A 14,888-nucleotide genomic window follows, 5' to 3' on the forward strand; every position below is an offset into this window, starting at 1 on the left:
CACTCTGGAGGACCAGCTGCACACCGTACAGTCACCAGTGGAGGGGAACGTTCCCTTCCCAATGCATCATCCCCTAAAGCTGCCCACCTGCTCCCTGAGCACGCTCCTTGTGAACATCCACCTCCTTCCCCTTTGTGGTGGGACAACAGGGAGGTCAGGAGCTGGTCCCTTAGTCTGTGCAGTTTGGCTCTGCTCAGGGCTCAGGCGTGGAGATTCCCTGCAAGCAATCACTACCAGATACATCTCCATTCCCCTGAAGACTCAGGAGCTGTGACATCCTATTGCTGCTGCTTCTCCCCATTTGCTATAATGCCTCAGTTTACCCAGCCGTGGAGATCTCAAAAGCAACCAGAGGAGTCACTAGTGCTGCAGTCATATTCCCCTGGTAGGCAGTCTGCAGTTTGCTGTTGGTGGCTCAGCAACACTGCTTCTCCTCCTCCCTGGGTCTTGTAATGGATAGTAAACAGGGCAGAGACTATAGAAGTATGGGATCACAGAAGGGAACAACATCAAAACATGAAGACTGATGACTGGTGAAACACATAGAATGAGACACAGAGTGCAGTGCCACATTCTGAAGGCCAAGTCTGGTAATTCAGGAAAAAAAAAAAACAACACAACAACAATAAAAAAAACAACTGTACAACCTAATGTTTGAAATCTATTAAACATCAACAGCTTTATACCATCTCAAAGCAGCAATGAGCAACACACTGTCTTAGCCTGTTGGGTGAATGGGTAGTTTTTGTGGTTGTTGTTGTTTAAACACAGTTTTTGAAGCAAAAGTGTTACAGCCCTTGATCCAGCCCAGCAGCTCAAGTACAGATAGCATAAATACCATTTCACTGTGCAAATGGTGAATTACACTCAACCTCACTCGCCAATAGCCTCACAAGGTGCCCTACAGTGAAAATCAAGCACTCAATCTCTGCAGAAGAAATTACACCGGTCATTTCTGTTCTGTCTCTCAGGCCAAGGGGCTGCTGCTCAACGCCTCTGCTTCAGCTCCCCAGCGTTCCAATGAAAAGATTCTTCGTTATTACAGAGAGACAGTAATGAGCACCCTGGGATTATCTGCAGTGCTTCATGTAAGCTCAGAAAGCTGTTCTTTTTTCCATTGTCTGTGCTGAAATGCAAGTCTCTTCCCCCTTCAGTTTCAGCAGCTTAAGGCAGGCAAATCTTCAGGGGTGCCAGCAGGGCTACACCCACGTGTGAGACAGCAACACCCAGAAATGTGAATCACAAGGATCATGCACTAATGTAAATTTAGCTGTCCAGTGGATGCCTTGTACTTTATGACACATATTAATAATATGAGCACAGACACATCAAAGAGGGAGGGACGAAGGTAGACAGCTGAGTCGTGTAGGTATTCATAAAAGAATGCTGAGGAGCAATCTTAAAAACAGCCAGCGCTCCCCAGGCACTGTGTGAATTTAATGTGAGAAGAACACTTTGGGTTCTTTGTTAAATGCTCCTAGACAACGTGGGCATGGCCAGCTTTGGATATGACCACTGCATCACCAGGAAGCCTCTCATTTGTGAGTAATTTCTTTTGAAAGTAAGGCTAGCAATTCAGCTCTCAAAACTACTTTAAAAAAATAATAGGTATGATGATGACAGACATACAAGACATTCCCTCAAAAAGCCAAGCTGTTTTTCCAATCCTGTGCTGGATAAAATCAAGCAGCGTGCATTCCACGGGTGGGTGAAAAGTCAGTCACATGCAGGACCAGAACAGCAAATGAATGAACGTGCCAAGAGGGAGACGAAATCGCAATTCCACCAAATGGGAATCGGGCAAAAACATGATTTCCTATGAGACAGAGAAACAGAATGTGCAAGACCAGATGCTAACGGAGAAATAAATCTTCCCAAGCTCTTTCCTCCATTTCCTTCCAGCTTCACCACACTCCAAATCCAGTCCAGCTGATACGTAAGAAACAAATCTGCCTCTGCACCTGGGTGCTTTTGGGGGTTTTGTGTTCACAGCCCACTGGGATGCCCAAATACCTCTGAGTATGACATAGCAGCATCGCTCATGGAAGCTTCAATCAGCTGCACCGCATGAAGGTCTCTCAGCTGCACAACCATTTAACTCACCCATCACATTTTTGGCCGTACTCCTGCCTCGCAGCTTAGACAAACGCTCTCCAGGAGCTAGATCACAAGGAGGAGCTGCCATGCTACTTCTCAAAGAGCTCATTCTTAAGGGAAACAGGAAACATGAGAAACATTATAGCAGGTCTGGAAGAAACTTTTTTGCTAATATCTGTCAGGGCAAAGTCTTTTTATCTGTAACTTTGAAACGCACAGGTTTATAAACACATATTTGTATGCAAACGGCCCTTCAGACACCAACTCATTTTCAGTTTTGATGCTGGCAAAGTGTGGTGTTTGTTTGACGCATCTGTCTTCCTGACATAAGCAAACTCCAGCTGTTATTTGCTTGGTTTAAAAAGCTGAGAGTAAACACAAAATTATTAAATAAATGAAGAATTCAGAAAGCTTGGATGTAGATTCAAAACTTATTACACAATCACATCCACTTAGAGTCAAGGAAGGCACAGCAGAGCTGAGGGACTCAGAATTATATTCTCAAAGGAGCAGCTAGACACTTTCTGTAAGTGTGCCTTGTTTGGCAAGGTATGGACTTTGGTATTTTGGGGGATTAGGCAACCTAAAGACTTTGAGTGTCAATAAGTGCCCAGATGCTCATTCTGCCTGTGTCTTCCTGGGCTCCTGTCACCATTTTTCACCCAGCAGCCCAGGGACATGTCACCAGGGTGGTACAGTTTGTCTACAAGGTTTGTCAATGAGACCCAGCAGCACAGTCACTGTTATGAACAAGGAGTTCCAAACATTGAAATCACCTTGAATCCCACAAGTCATTCTCTTGTACTTTAAACAACACATTGTTTCTTCGTCTAAAGTTTAAGCATAGTTTTGATGCATCAGAATAATGATACCAGACAGGACCTGTCCTACACTGTATAACCGAGTCTTTGTCATGAGGCCAGTCACCATTACATTCCCAGTAGGACGTAGAATCACAGAATCATTAAGGCTGGAAAAGACCTCTAAGATGATCCAGTCCAACATCAGCCTATCCCCCCCATGCCCAATGACCACATCCCTCACTGCCACATCTCCACGGTTCTTGAACACCTCCAGGAACAGTGACTGCACCACCTCCCCAGGCAGCCTGTGCCAATGGAGAAAGGCAATCTTCTTTCTACTCCAGAGCTTCCAGGGAAGCACAACAATGTCTACGCAAGAATTAGTTCTGCAGCACAGTTTCCCAGCTCACCTCGACACCAGCTGCAGCTCACATCAGCAGGGTATTACAAAAGCATAGGCTCAACAGCAGGCTGGAAAAGTTAAATTTCTGTCCTTCTTACTGATCTAACTTTGAGAAAGAACAATGAGAAAGGAAGGCAGAAATCTCACCTTCGTACACAAAAGTGCTTTTGTTTAGTCTATAAGCAGAGACAGAAGAATACCAGTGAACAGTTGCTCGTTTTCCATATCCCTCATAGGCAAATCCTAAAATAATGAGGATCAACTGGGTATTAACTTCTTCCTTCAGGGGACCAAGACAAGAGAACAGAAATTCCCATACTTAATGCTAACAACATATTTTTGAGAAAAGAGTTATATAAACAAACAGATTATTCCTCCAGGCTGCAGTAAGTAGATAAATATTTTTCTCCCCTTTCCACAGAGAGCAAAACAAACGTAATGAACAACACCGAAATTACCTAACACAGACCTGAGAGGGGTTGCTCCAGGAAAAGAAGTTTAACACATGGATTCCCTGGTTTCTCCTCACTCCCAGTGCTGCACCATCATTACGCGGCTCAAGGCAAGGCATGACTATTAGCAGCTACTCAATAACACCCAATTCTTGGTCATACCTGCCAGCAGGAAAAACGATGAGAAACTTTGAAAGGGCAGAACCCTCTTGCAGGTGGAGAGGAACACAAGGTGCCATTTCACTCCCTCTTCTAGGAAAACAGACCTTCACTTTTTATACTATCATCACTCACAAACCAATATGATATACTTCCAAGTTCTGCGTAGTCTTAACCTATTTGGAAAACATTTTTCCCATATGATCCTCAAGCATGTGCTTTTCCAAGAAGATAATGAGCAATTCCTTCTCCCCTTCACCCTGAAACAAGCAGCCCTTACCAAGAGCCAAGAAGCAGAGGCACCTTGAAGGCTGTGATATACTACGTAAACCATTCCAAACACAATGGGAATTCAGAAGAAAGTAAAGCCTGAGCTAGCTCTATCCATGATGCAAAGTGGGATCATTCTCCCTGTAGGACACACATAAACACACAAGCACTGAAATTATGTAAGTAATTTTGCAAGTGGAACATGAGAACATTAAAAGCACAGATGACTTTCTCATTAATACTACAAATGTAACATTTTCCAAAGTGCTGATGTGTGCTTATGTTCAGAAGTACGACTCCCTTACTCTGTGTATCTCTGTCACTTCCCATAAATTTATAGGGACATTTGGTAACATGCGATTTCTCCATGCCCACCCAGACATGGTATCCCCAGCAGACTAACAGCAATTGCAAAACCCCAGTGCTGTTCCACACACTAAAATGGGCAGTCCTCAGGTACCATCAGGATTTACAAACACCAGCATTAGTTGGCATCCTCCCATTACAGAAACAGCTCCCCAGATTCCTGTGGTCACAGTGATTACTAAATAGTTGAGAACAATAGTGTTGCAAGAAAACTAAGATGAGGCAGCTACCAATCCAGAAAGAAGAGGCAAACTCATTTCTTGCTCTTGTATTCTGAAGCAACTGGATGGACAAAAAGCAAAGTCAAAGTCCCTGGGTTTACTCGTTGCCATTATCAGGGAAGAGCTTTCCTTCTAAAGACGGGGACTTTGTGCCACATGAGCCATGCTAAGCCCTAGTCCTGGCCCAGCAGGCAAAGAGCTTCAAACACAGCCACACAGCTCCTGGGGCTGGGCTGACCACACAGAGCTCACTTGCCATCACTGAAACTTCACAACTCAGCTTTGCTGTAAGCAAATGCGAGCACAGCAGCACCAGCTCCCAGAAGGCTCCATCTCTTCACCAGATGCCTCATCATTACCCCAGCAGCACAGCAACCACTACATTGATGCCCCTTCAGCGTAAACAGACCTTCACATGAAATAGTTGGCCCAGCATTTCAAAAACTTACATAAAATGGATTTTGGATTCAAATTATCAATTCATTTCCCTCTTGGCCTTCCTGGGAATTGAACCCATCTACACAATTAAAGTGGATAAAGATTTTCTCTGAACCTGTAAAAGCCTGTTATTTATAGCCGCATCTCACCACATTAAACACTGTGCTCTAATCTATTTCAAGTTGATGAGATGACAAACACTAAAACACAAGCTGAATACGTTCCACACATTATGTATTTAAAGCACTGCAGAAATTTATTTATCAATTTCCATCTGAATTAGCAGCGATCTTCTCCTGAGCTGCTGGATTTGTATGAGCCCAGTGTCACACTGCTAGCAGGGAATTAATATGTCAACAGTGTGGGTTTTGCAGTCCTACTGACAGATCCATTTGCTGATCTTTAGCTAGGGTATTTCATTTTCATCCGACACCTAGAAGCTCCACCAGCACTTGTGGCTCACAAATGGGTCGTGATGCAATGGTAAAGCAACACTTAAATTAAAACAATCATAAAAGAAAAGCGATGCAGTTTAGGAGCAAGATGCAATATACACTTCGTTTCAAATACCTACGGGTATTTGGCTCAGTGGCCCAGTGCTCTGGTGTCAGTACATCTTTCTGGGACTCACCAGGCACCACCAGAGCGAGTCTCAACCCAAGAAGCTGTGCCGAGAATTCCAAACAAAACCCACCCAGATGGCACCATCTTATCAAAGTTTCACATGTCAGTTTGCTTGGTTAATTAAAACCCTCTCCTCTTCACAGTAAATGGCAGGTCTGTGCAGCAGAAATGGCACCAGAACAGATGTTAGTGAATTTGTCAAAGCTGCAAGCAGGATGATTGCTCTGACTTCAGTGTCGTTTGAAGGACTACTCTATTTACATTCCCACTGACCTCCCATGTCAAATCTGGTAAATATTACCTCTCCTTTGGCTGCTCTACAGGACAGCCCAAGCCAAGTTTCTTGGTGAAAGCTGTTTGCAGTCAGAAAACACCACATGATTACAGACAGACTTTTCTACAGTTTCAGGAGAAAAACCTTCAACGATGAAAAGCATGCCTTCTTTCAAAGAGGCCTTTGTCTACGTCATCTTTCATCTTATCTGCTCAGGATTCCCTTGAAAAACTACAGTCATGATTTCAGAGAGAAAAAAGAAGCCAGAGGCTATCCTGGCTCACATGGCTGTGCACAGAGGCGAGTGGAGTAGGGGTTAGTTGCAGCAAGAAAGGGACTAGACTCAAAAAAAACCAGCTGGGGCCAATGAGTGGCAGAAATGGCACCATACAGAAGCACAGCTCTCTGCTACCACACATCCAGAGTCAATAAGCAAATCTTCTCATCTTTGCAACTCTGTGGGAAAGCTCTCCATCTGAGATGCTCCAAGACAGTGACCATATACTATGAAAGTAGCCTTGACATAGGTATTAGCTGTCATCCATTTCAACTGCTTAGACTGGCTTTTCAAACTCTGTTATGATTGCTTCCGTTTACCAGTATGCAAACTAAAGTAATTAGGTAGCAAGTGGCCCTCCTGGAAAAGGAGCAAAAAGAAGAGAAAAAGCTAACTGAAACCATCCTGGATGCTTTAATTGCACCCTAAACGCACTGTCACATTTCCTGCTTAAAGATAACATGCTAAGGGCCAGTAAAAAGAAAGTGAACACAGAGTAGGTTCCTTGATGAATTTGGGACTAGTTGTTCTCTAAGCAGGAATAGTTATTCCTTCCTTATTAAGCACTTATTCCAAGCTACTTTATGATAATATCCAACTGTACTTGGCTCTTAGGGAAAATGACTTGTTGCAGAAAAATAAGAGGCGGTGCTGAGATGCCTACATCTCTCTAAGACAGCTGATAAATTATTTCAACATTTTAAAACATGCTTATTGACTCCTAAAACTAAGGTTCTGCACAATCACTTATTTCCTTCTTGCTTCCTAGCATAAAGCAACATGGCTCAGGAACCTTAAATACTCTCCAAGAAGAAGAAAAATGTTGAGCAGCTGCAAATGTAATCCACCTCCATTTTAATGGGGTTTATATTTGCATTAAGGGCAGATGGATCACTTGGAACAGCATCCATCTGCACGAAGCAGTGCAATACCCAGTACTGGTACCTGTATGGTTTGTTCTTTGAGCAGTGTTCTAAAGCTACTGGTTGCTTGTTAATGTAATTACTGAGTTAAACATAATTCTCCTACGGAGATATGCCCAGTTGTTTCAGCTTCAATATACTCTGGTTTATGACGAGGTGACCATCTGATTGGATCTGTTCTTGTTAAGAGAGGAATTACCTTGGCTGGGAAACAGCCAAGCAGTAATTTCCTTGGATAATGTGCTCAGGACATAATTGGCAGTGACCAAGGATAATGCAAATAGAGGCAAGCACATACAGTTACAGTGCTATTCTGAAACAGCTGGAAGGAAAATAAACTCAGATCATCACTGTGCTGTTTTGATTTTGTTCGGGATAAGCCAGTGCCTTACAAAAGTGCTCCAACATACCCCTGGAGCTCTAAAACCCAGCCACAGCATCCCGCAGAATGCTCCCACAAGCTGGGGATGCAAACACAGCCATGAGTCCAAGGAGCACTGAGCCTTTAAGAAGCTGAGCCTGAGGCTGGCAAGATACCAAACCCACCTGGCTGCTCCATGCCAGCTCAGGGCAAGAAACAATCCATGCTCAGAATCACTGAATTGCAGGGATCGGAAGGGACCTCAAGAGATCAAGTCCAATGCCCCTGCTAAAGCAGGCTCCCTACAACAGGTCGCACAGGTAGGCATCCAGATGAACGTTCAATATCTCTGCAGAAGGAGACTCCACAACCTTTCTGGGCAACCTGTTCCAGCACTCCGTCACTCTTCTGTATGTTTGTATGGAACTTCCAGTGTGCAAGGTTTAGGTCATTACTCCTTGTCCTACCACTACACACCACCAAAAAAAGCCTGGTCTTATCCATTTGCTCCCCAGGTGCAAGACTCTACACTCAATCTTGTTAAACCTCATCTGGTTTCTCCCTGCCCGACTCTCCAGTCTGTCCAAGTCTTGTTGAATGGTAGCACAGCCATCCGGTGTGTCAGACACCATATCTTTTCTCTTTTTGCTACCTTAATGAGTATTCGTCTAACTAAACACCTAAGGGTGTATTTTTTGTTGTTGTTGCAGTAAAGTGGAGACCCATTCAATCACTTTTTTTCACCTCTGCATTCACTGAGAAAAAGATTTCCAATAGCAGATGAAGGAAATGCAAGTTATCTTATTTACTTTAAGAAAAAAAAAAACAAACAGGAGGGGACAGAGTGACCTCTGAGGGATTCCTTGTTGCACTTCAGAGGAAGAACAAACATATCTTCACACCATGTTTTCCTCTGAAAGAGTACAAGCCAGGTTCCCTATATTTCTGCTTTCTTTCGTATGTATGCAACACACGTACAGAACATTGTGTTTTAGAGACTGCTCAGTGGTGCAGTGCTCTGTTTATGCAGCCAGTTCAATGTTATTGAGTTTTCTGTACAGAATTCTGTTTGAAACAATGTATCTGAATAAGTCATCAAAATTAGCATCTAACACGTTATTAAAACCAACACTTAGGAAAATTCTCCTACTGTCAGATGTGATTAAAAATATATTTTAATATCCAGTTAGCCATTTAAAATTTCTCATCACTTTCATTTGCTTCTCTTCAAATTTACCCAACAAAGCTTATACCACAGTGTCAGCACACAAGCATCGCACTCACTTGTCATGAGACTCTCATGGCTTTAAATTTCTCTACTAGGATTCTGAAAAGGGCTGTAGAAATATCTTGAGTCACGCTGGCTTTCTGAAGAGAAAGGCGCACTTCTAGGGCAAACATGAAACTCTGTTTTGTCCCAATACTGTCCTTAAAAACTACACAATAAGTCTCCAGAAAAAAAACAAGACCATTCCTCACAGATGGAATTGCAGACCTCGAATCATGTAGGATTTATTATAAGATTTATTACTTTCACAGATGTATTTTTTGATGGCTTTAATTCCGAGGTTCAGCAATTTCACTGGAAAGAATTCATAACAAGCCATGGGAACTGCCGGATCTGCAGCAATTAAACGTCAGCATGGGAAAAGATGTTATGCTCTGCAGCAACAGGGAGTTCAAGGTATCGTGTTAATCCAAGTCTTGCTCAGATTACGCTCACAACAACATTTTTGACAGAGCCTCTAACAAATAGAAGATTCTTAAGAAGCTGGGCTTTTTCCTTCTTTGGAGAAGGTGAAGCTCTGGACTTCGGGTTTGTGGGGTTGATTTTATTCAAGATATACGTGTCAAGTGCTCATTAGCCAAGACAGCAATGAATTGCATGCCCTCCAGCTGCTATTTGTGACTCCAATTTAAGGAATCAGCACTGAACCAAAAATACACATGGGGTAACAGTAAAAGGAAAATCCTAACTTAGAAACATAGGAAGACAAGTCAAATTAAGTGTAGTTGTAATTTCTGAAACAGTAAGTCATGATGGGTAGGAAATTAGATTAATGTGCAGTTGTGCAAAGGTTAAGGAATGAGTCTTCTCTTCCCACACTTGAAGGGAATAACAGAAAATGAAAAGATTTTTCCAGGTCAGGGGTTGTTTACAGTTACTAGGATTAAAGGTCAAGGGCTTATGGGAAAAATGTGTCCCAAGGTAGATGACTTCCCCTTTTATGGGCCCATTTAGCATGGGCAGCCATGGTTGCATCTACAGCATGTCAATAGCGGAAGCAGCAATAGGAACAGCCGTGCCACATCAGTCATCACGTCACTGACTTTGAGCTGCTCCCCATGGCCATCAGCACCCAAAAACTACATGCTGTGTTTCAGGCACATGGAAGATGTACTTAAGCTTTGATGCTCACACCCTAAATAAAATGAGATTTGTAGATACATATGCACTTCAGGACAAAGGGCATAAAAGCAACCCCACATAGCCATAGCTGCAGCATATTGGAATAGTCCAACCACCATGAGAAGGCAATGCTCAAGAACCACTATGATCTCAAACAAGGTTTCAGAAATACCATGACCCAAAGCACTACAGGTCACAAGGGACATGCTTCTGAACAGACAGAGAACTGAATGCTCTCTGTCCCTTGGGATTCCTTCTCTTAAAAACTCATGCCACCCTGCCAGGATCTTGTGTTGTATTTGGAAAGTCCCATCCTATGCTTGGTGCTAATACTGTAACAGCAAAGCTGTAACACACCATCCTGTTAAAATACCCAGGGGACCAAAATATCCCCTTCTTTTCCCCAAAGCAGCAGCCATTCAGAACTAAACATTCTACTTCATAGTTTCATAGTTTCATAGTTTCGTGCAGGTTGGAAGGGACCTTAGAGATCATCGAGTCCTTCCCAGCCTCCCCGGTCATGCTGGCAACTCCAGGATTTCCCAGAGGAAAGAAAGCAGGACACTGTCGTTCCCAAATATTCAACAAGTTACTACCCAGAAATGGCTCCTCTCTCAGATCTGACTCATAGATCTCAACACGGACATACCAACCACACAATCCTGCAGCCTTTACCAATTTACACATTTCTACAGGAAGATGCAAGCACAAGAGTGATGTCTGTCAAGATGCTTTAGCAGGTCTCTGGACATCTGTGGGACTCAAGCTACACCCCAACTGCAGCATGACAACACAGCTCAAACTTGACGGATCACTTTCCAAAAAAACCCGAAGTCCTTGTGTAGCATTTTTGGTTGCAAGGCAGGCTCAGCTGCTCCTCCCAGCACTCAGAGGCAGACATGAGTGACAGTGCCATTAATATTGGCATCAACGCTGACGTTTGCTCCAAGGATGCGTCCCTGGGAACGAGTTCTTACACAAACATACATTTCCACCTAATTATAATAAGAAATGGTTTCCTCAAAATACAAGCTAACAAAAATCCCACAAAAGAAAGCCAAACCCACCATTCCTATTAAACTCTCACAAGAGTTGACCAGACAGCATAAGAACTACTTGGTAGATGTTCTCCAGAAGCTCATGGAAAATGCATGCAACTAATTTCTGTGTTGAACCACAGGGAGTTGGTTGGACAGATGGTATCATCTGATGGGCACTTATGCAGTCTTAACAGAACTGGCCAAGGAAGAAGTCCCTAAACACTGTGTATAGTAAGTTACTTCCCTGGGCAAGGGTAGCCTCAAAATAGGTGGAGCTCAGCCCATGGGAGAATCACAGAGCTATTTGTGGGTGGGAAAAACATATGCTTACCATCAATATCACCATTTGGAATTACATGTTGTGCAGGATTAGAGAAACTATTAAGTGGTGTCCAACACTGACATTTTTTGCATACTTTTCATGAGAAAATGCAAGATGCAAAGGGAGTTAAGCAAGAGGCTCCAAGAAAGCGCAGGTGTAGGGAGGGAAGATGAGCAGAAGGAAGGCAGCAAGAGGAAGAAGGAGGTGTTATGCTGTGGTTTTCCCAGTAGAGCATAAGACCATATGATAACACTTGCTGACTGCCCAGTGAGCTCCCAAAAAGCCACTGTCCCCCATGTGAGTTATTTTCTTCCCATTCAGTACAAAACAGAAACACTCGAACAACAAATATTTGCATTTACTCACTCATCACTGGAAAACTGCTTTCCTGGCTCTCCAGGCTCAGTGCTGGAGCTTGCAGTGCACCATTCTTGGACACTGTCTCCATCCAGCACCGTGCAGCTCCCCACATGACTCAAAGCACAATGCCCGTACCTCAGACAGCTTTCCTCAGCTCCCAGACTGCTCTGTTTGCTTTGCAACAGCCCACAGCAATAGAAACTCTGGGAATCAGCTGTGGTGTGTGAAAACACCATGGCCACGCTGCTGTCCTCCTGACTGTGGGTAGAAAAAGCGGTGGTTTATTTGATAGCAATCCACTCCCAAAAAATAATGCACTGCTCAGTGAGGAATTAACATAAGAGAACCCTAAGGAGTTGGCTGATGTGAACCATGTTGCAGCATGCTACACAGCTCATGCTACTCCTGTCTCTTGCAGCACCGTCCTGCTATTTCCTCATTACTAAAAATAATGTATAACTTATTACTGTAGTCTCTAGCAAATAGTACTTCAGCTTCTCACCTTCAACTAAGCATAAAGACAAAGGATGCCACAGTGCATTTGAAATACTTCAAGTTGAAAGTCCAAGTCATGTTCTCTTTTAAACATAAATGAAATTCTCATTCAAAAAAGAAAAGAGATGCATAGTAGTGTCCTCAAAGAAGGCTTAAGCAGGATCACTGATTTCTAGTTGCTCAGAAAAACAGCAAACAACCTAGTTGGTGTCATTGAGAAAAAGTGACCTTGGGCATCGCCATAAGTTATATAGAAGAGCCTACAGGGAGCAGCACTAAGACCATCACGTAGCAGAGGTACGCTGGGTTTTCCTGCTTCCTTAGCATGCAGCAAAGGCTCGTGCTGACTGTGTGACCTTTTCAGAGAAGGGACTCATTGAATTGCATATCTCTTCCTGCTGCCTGGCACAAGGCGGGCATAATAACCATGCTATGCACCCAGAAATATGTTAGCAGCTTTCAAAGTGAGTGCCAATGAGACCGACTGTTGGCACTTCCACACCTGCTCTGTAGCACTCATAAGGGAACACCACGGGGATGCACACTGGCCACCCTAAGCAGCAAAAGGAGAGGTCAAAAAAAGACAAACTAAATACAAAAATAAATAAATAAATAGAAGTAGCCCATACATTGAAAATGGAAAATGCCTCCCATTTAACCTTGACTGCATCTCCGCACAAGCAACAGAAATGAGTTTCCTCCCTCCACTTCCTGGCAATAATGCTGGAACATCCCATGGCCATACGTCTGAGGCTCACTAGCAGCATGCTGCAGAACTGAGCATGTCAAGAATTGAAACAGCAGCTGTGACAACCATGCTGTGTTGACTGCTCAGGGGGAAAGAACTGGAACAGAAAAGCAGCCGTCTTCAATAAGGGCAGGCTTGCTACCACCACTCCAGAAATACAAGCAGACAACAAGGACACCTCAGTTAGGGGAGAAAAATAGGAACCATTTAAGACAGAAGCAATACCCAGCTTCTAAGGTTTATGACAAGGACTTTGTGTCTTGGAGAGCGCAGTCCCCACACCTGCCCAGGCCCACCAGAGCTGGGTGTGCCACAGGACAGGGAAACAGATTCACTCCTGGCAAGCACTAGCTGAATGTAAACCTTTCCTGGGCAGCTGCAGACCCAAGGGTGCATTGCTCCTTAGTATCCCTTGCAAAACAAAGTTTATCCGTTCTCTGACTATGTGTAAACCAGCATTTTCTCATCCAAATGTTTCACAAACAACAGATGGACACTATTTTTTGTATCTTTTTCATCCAAGAAATTCAGACCAACTGTACCTCTTGGGTTTCGGTGGGCAGACCCAAATAACAGAGGAAAGAGAGAAGAACAGTTTGAAATTCCTGTCCTTCCCCACTGAGAGAACGCTACCAGAACAAGAATATCAGACACTATGAAAATACTTAAAAAACAAAGTGTTCTGTCAGTCTTTCCAAGAAATGAAGTACATCACCCTTTTTCCTGATTGTGACTGTAAAACACGTTCATTACTGAAATATTTTTTACTTGAAAGTCAACACTTTCACCACCATTCTTATTAGAAGCAACCTATAAATCTCAGGGATGGCTTCAGCAATACAGAGAGGACTGAACTAGTTAGTTGTAGTTAGTAGCAAAGTCTAGTTTTATCATCTTCCACATTCTAATGCATGTTTGGATGTCTATTCAAGTGCACGTGAACTCCAGTCCTCATATATTACAGTAAACATAAACTGCAAACACATAAATCTGAAGAAATAACCCTATCAGAGATGGATTTTATCTCATTCATCTTCAAAGTTCAAGCTTGCAAGATGCTAATTGCCAATCTGTTCAGAGGGTAAATGCACAGCTGATGCACTGGGTCTTTTCTCTGAGCTTAAAGTGCAGTGGCTTCTCTGAGCAGGTGCCAAGAAGATTCTGGCTTTATGCTTCTTGCCCAGCTTCCTGACTTACCCGCTTCCTTGAGCGGAACAAGTTCTGCCAATTGAAGGAGCAGACCCACAGCAATAGTTTGCACGTTACTGAGGATTTTTAAGTGATTTGTTCCAGTTGCCGATGATTCCAGAATAAAAGAAAAATTGTATTTTTAACATATGTTTATTACATCTTTGAAAGGAGAAAGGAAATCATTTAGCACAAGCAGTGTTATAGATAATTCAATCTCCTGTCTTGGCTTACTCTCTATTGACTTTGAATTCTATAGCGAGCTACAAATTACATTACCTCCCAGGTTTTAGGTCCCAGTGCTGCAATTACAAGAGTGGGCTTTTTCTGGCCTTTCCCATTTCCTAACTTTTTCTGGGAAGCAATACCCATTCTGTGCTTACCTTCCTCACACAGGTTTTTTCCATTGGACTTAAGACTCTCTAACTCTACCATAGTTGTCCCTAAGTGGACTTAGATGATCTTTGAGATCCCTTTCAACACAAACCATTCTGTGATTCATTTTTAGTCTCCTGCTGCTGCCTGGAGCTCAAGCCCCTGTACTTAGGGCTTCTGCAGGAGGGAGCAGCAGGCAGCTTGGCCTGAGAGCAAGCACGCTCCTCATACAGCAGAGACACATGCTCAACATATTGACATATCTTCATAATCCAGAAAAAC

At 43.3% G+C, this 14,888-nt stretch overlaps 1 protein-coding gene across 4 annotated transcripts in view; it reads right to left on the reverse strand.

Annotated features, from left to right (window-relative positions):
• ARHGAP24 (Rho GTPase activating protein 24) overlaps positions 1–14,888 on the reverse strand; it is a 184,033-nt gene that overhangs the window by 62,195 nt on the left and 106,950 nt on the right. The window lies entirely within an intron of this gene.

Source organism: Coturnix japonica, chromosome 4 (genome assembly GCF_054131305.1).
Source record: "Coturnix japonica strain WE chromosome 4, WE-NBRP24, whole genome shotgun sequence".
Taxonomy (NCBI): domain Eukaryota; kingdom Metazoa; phylum Chordata; class Aves; order Galliformes; family Phasianidae; genus Coturnix; species Coturnix japonica.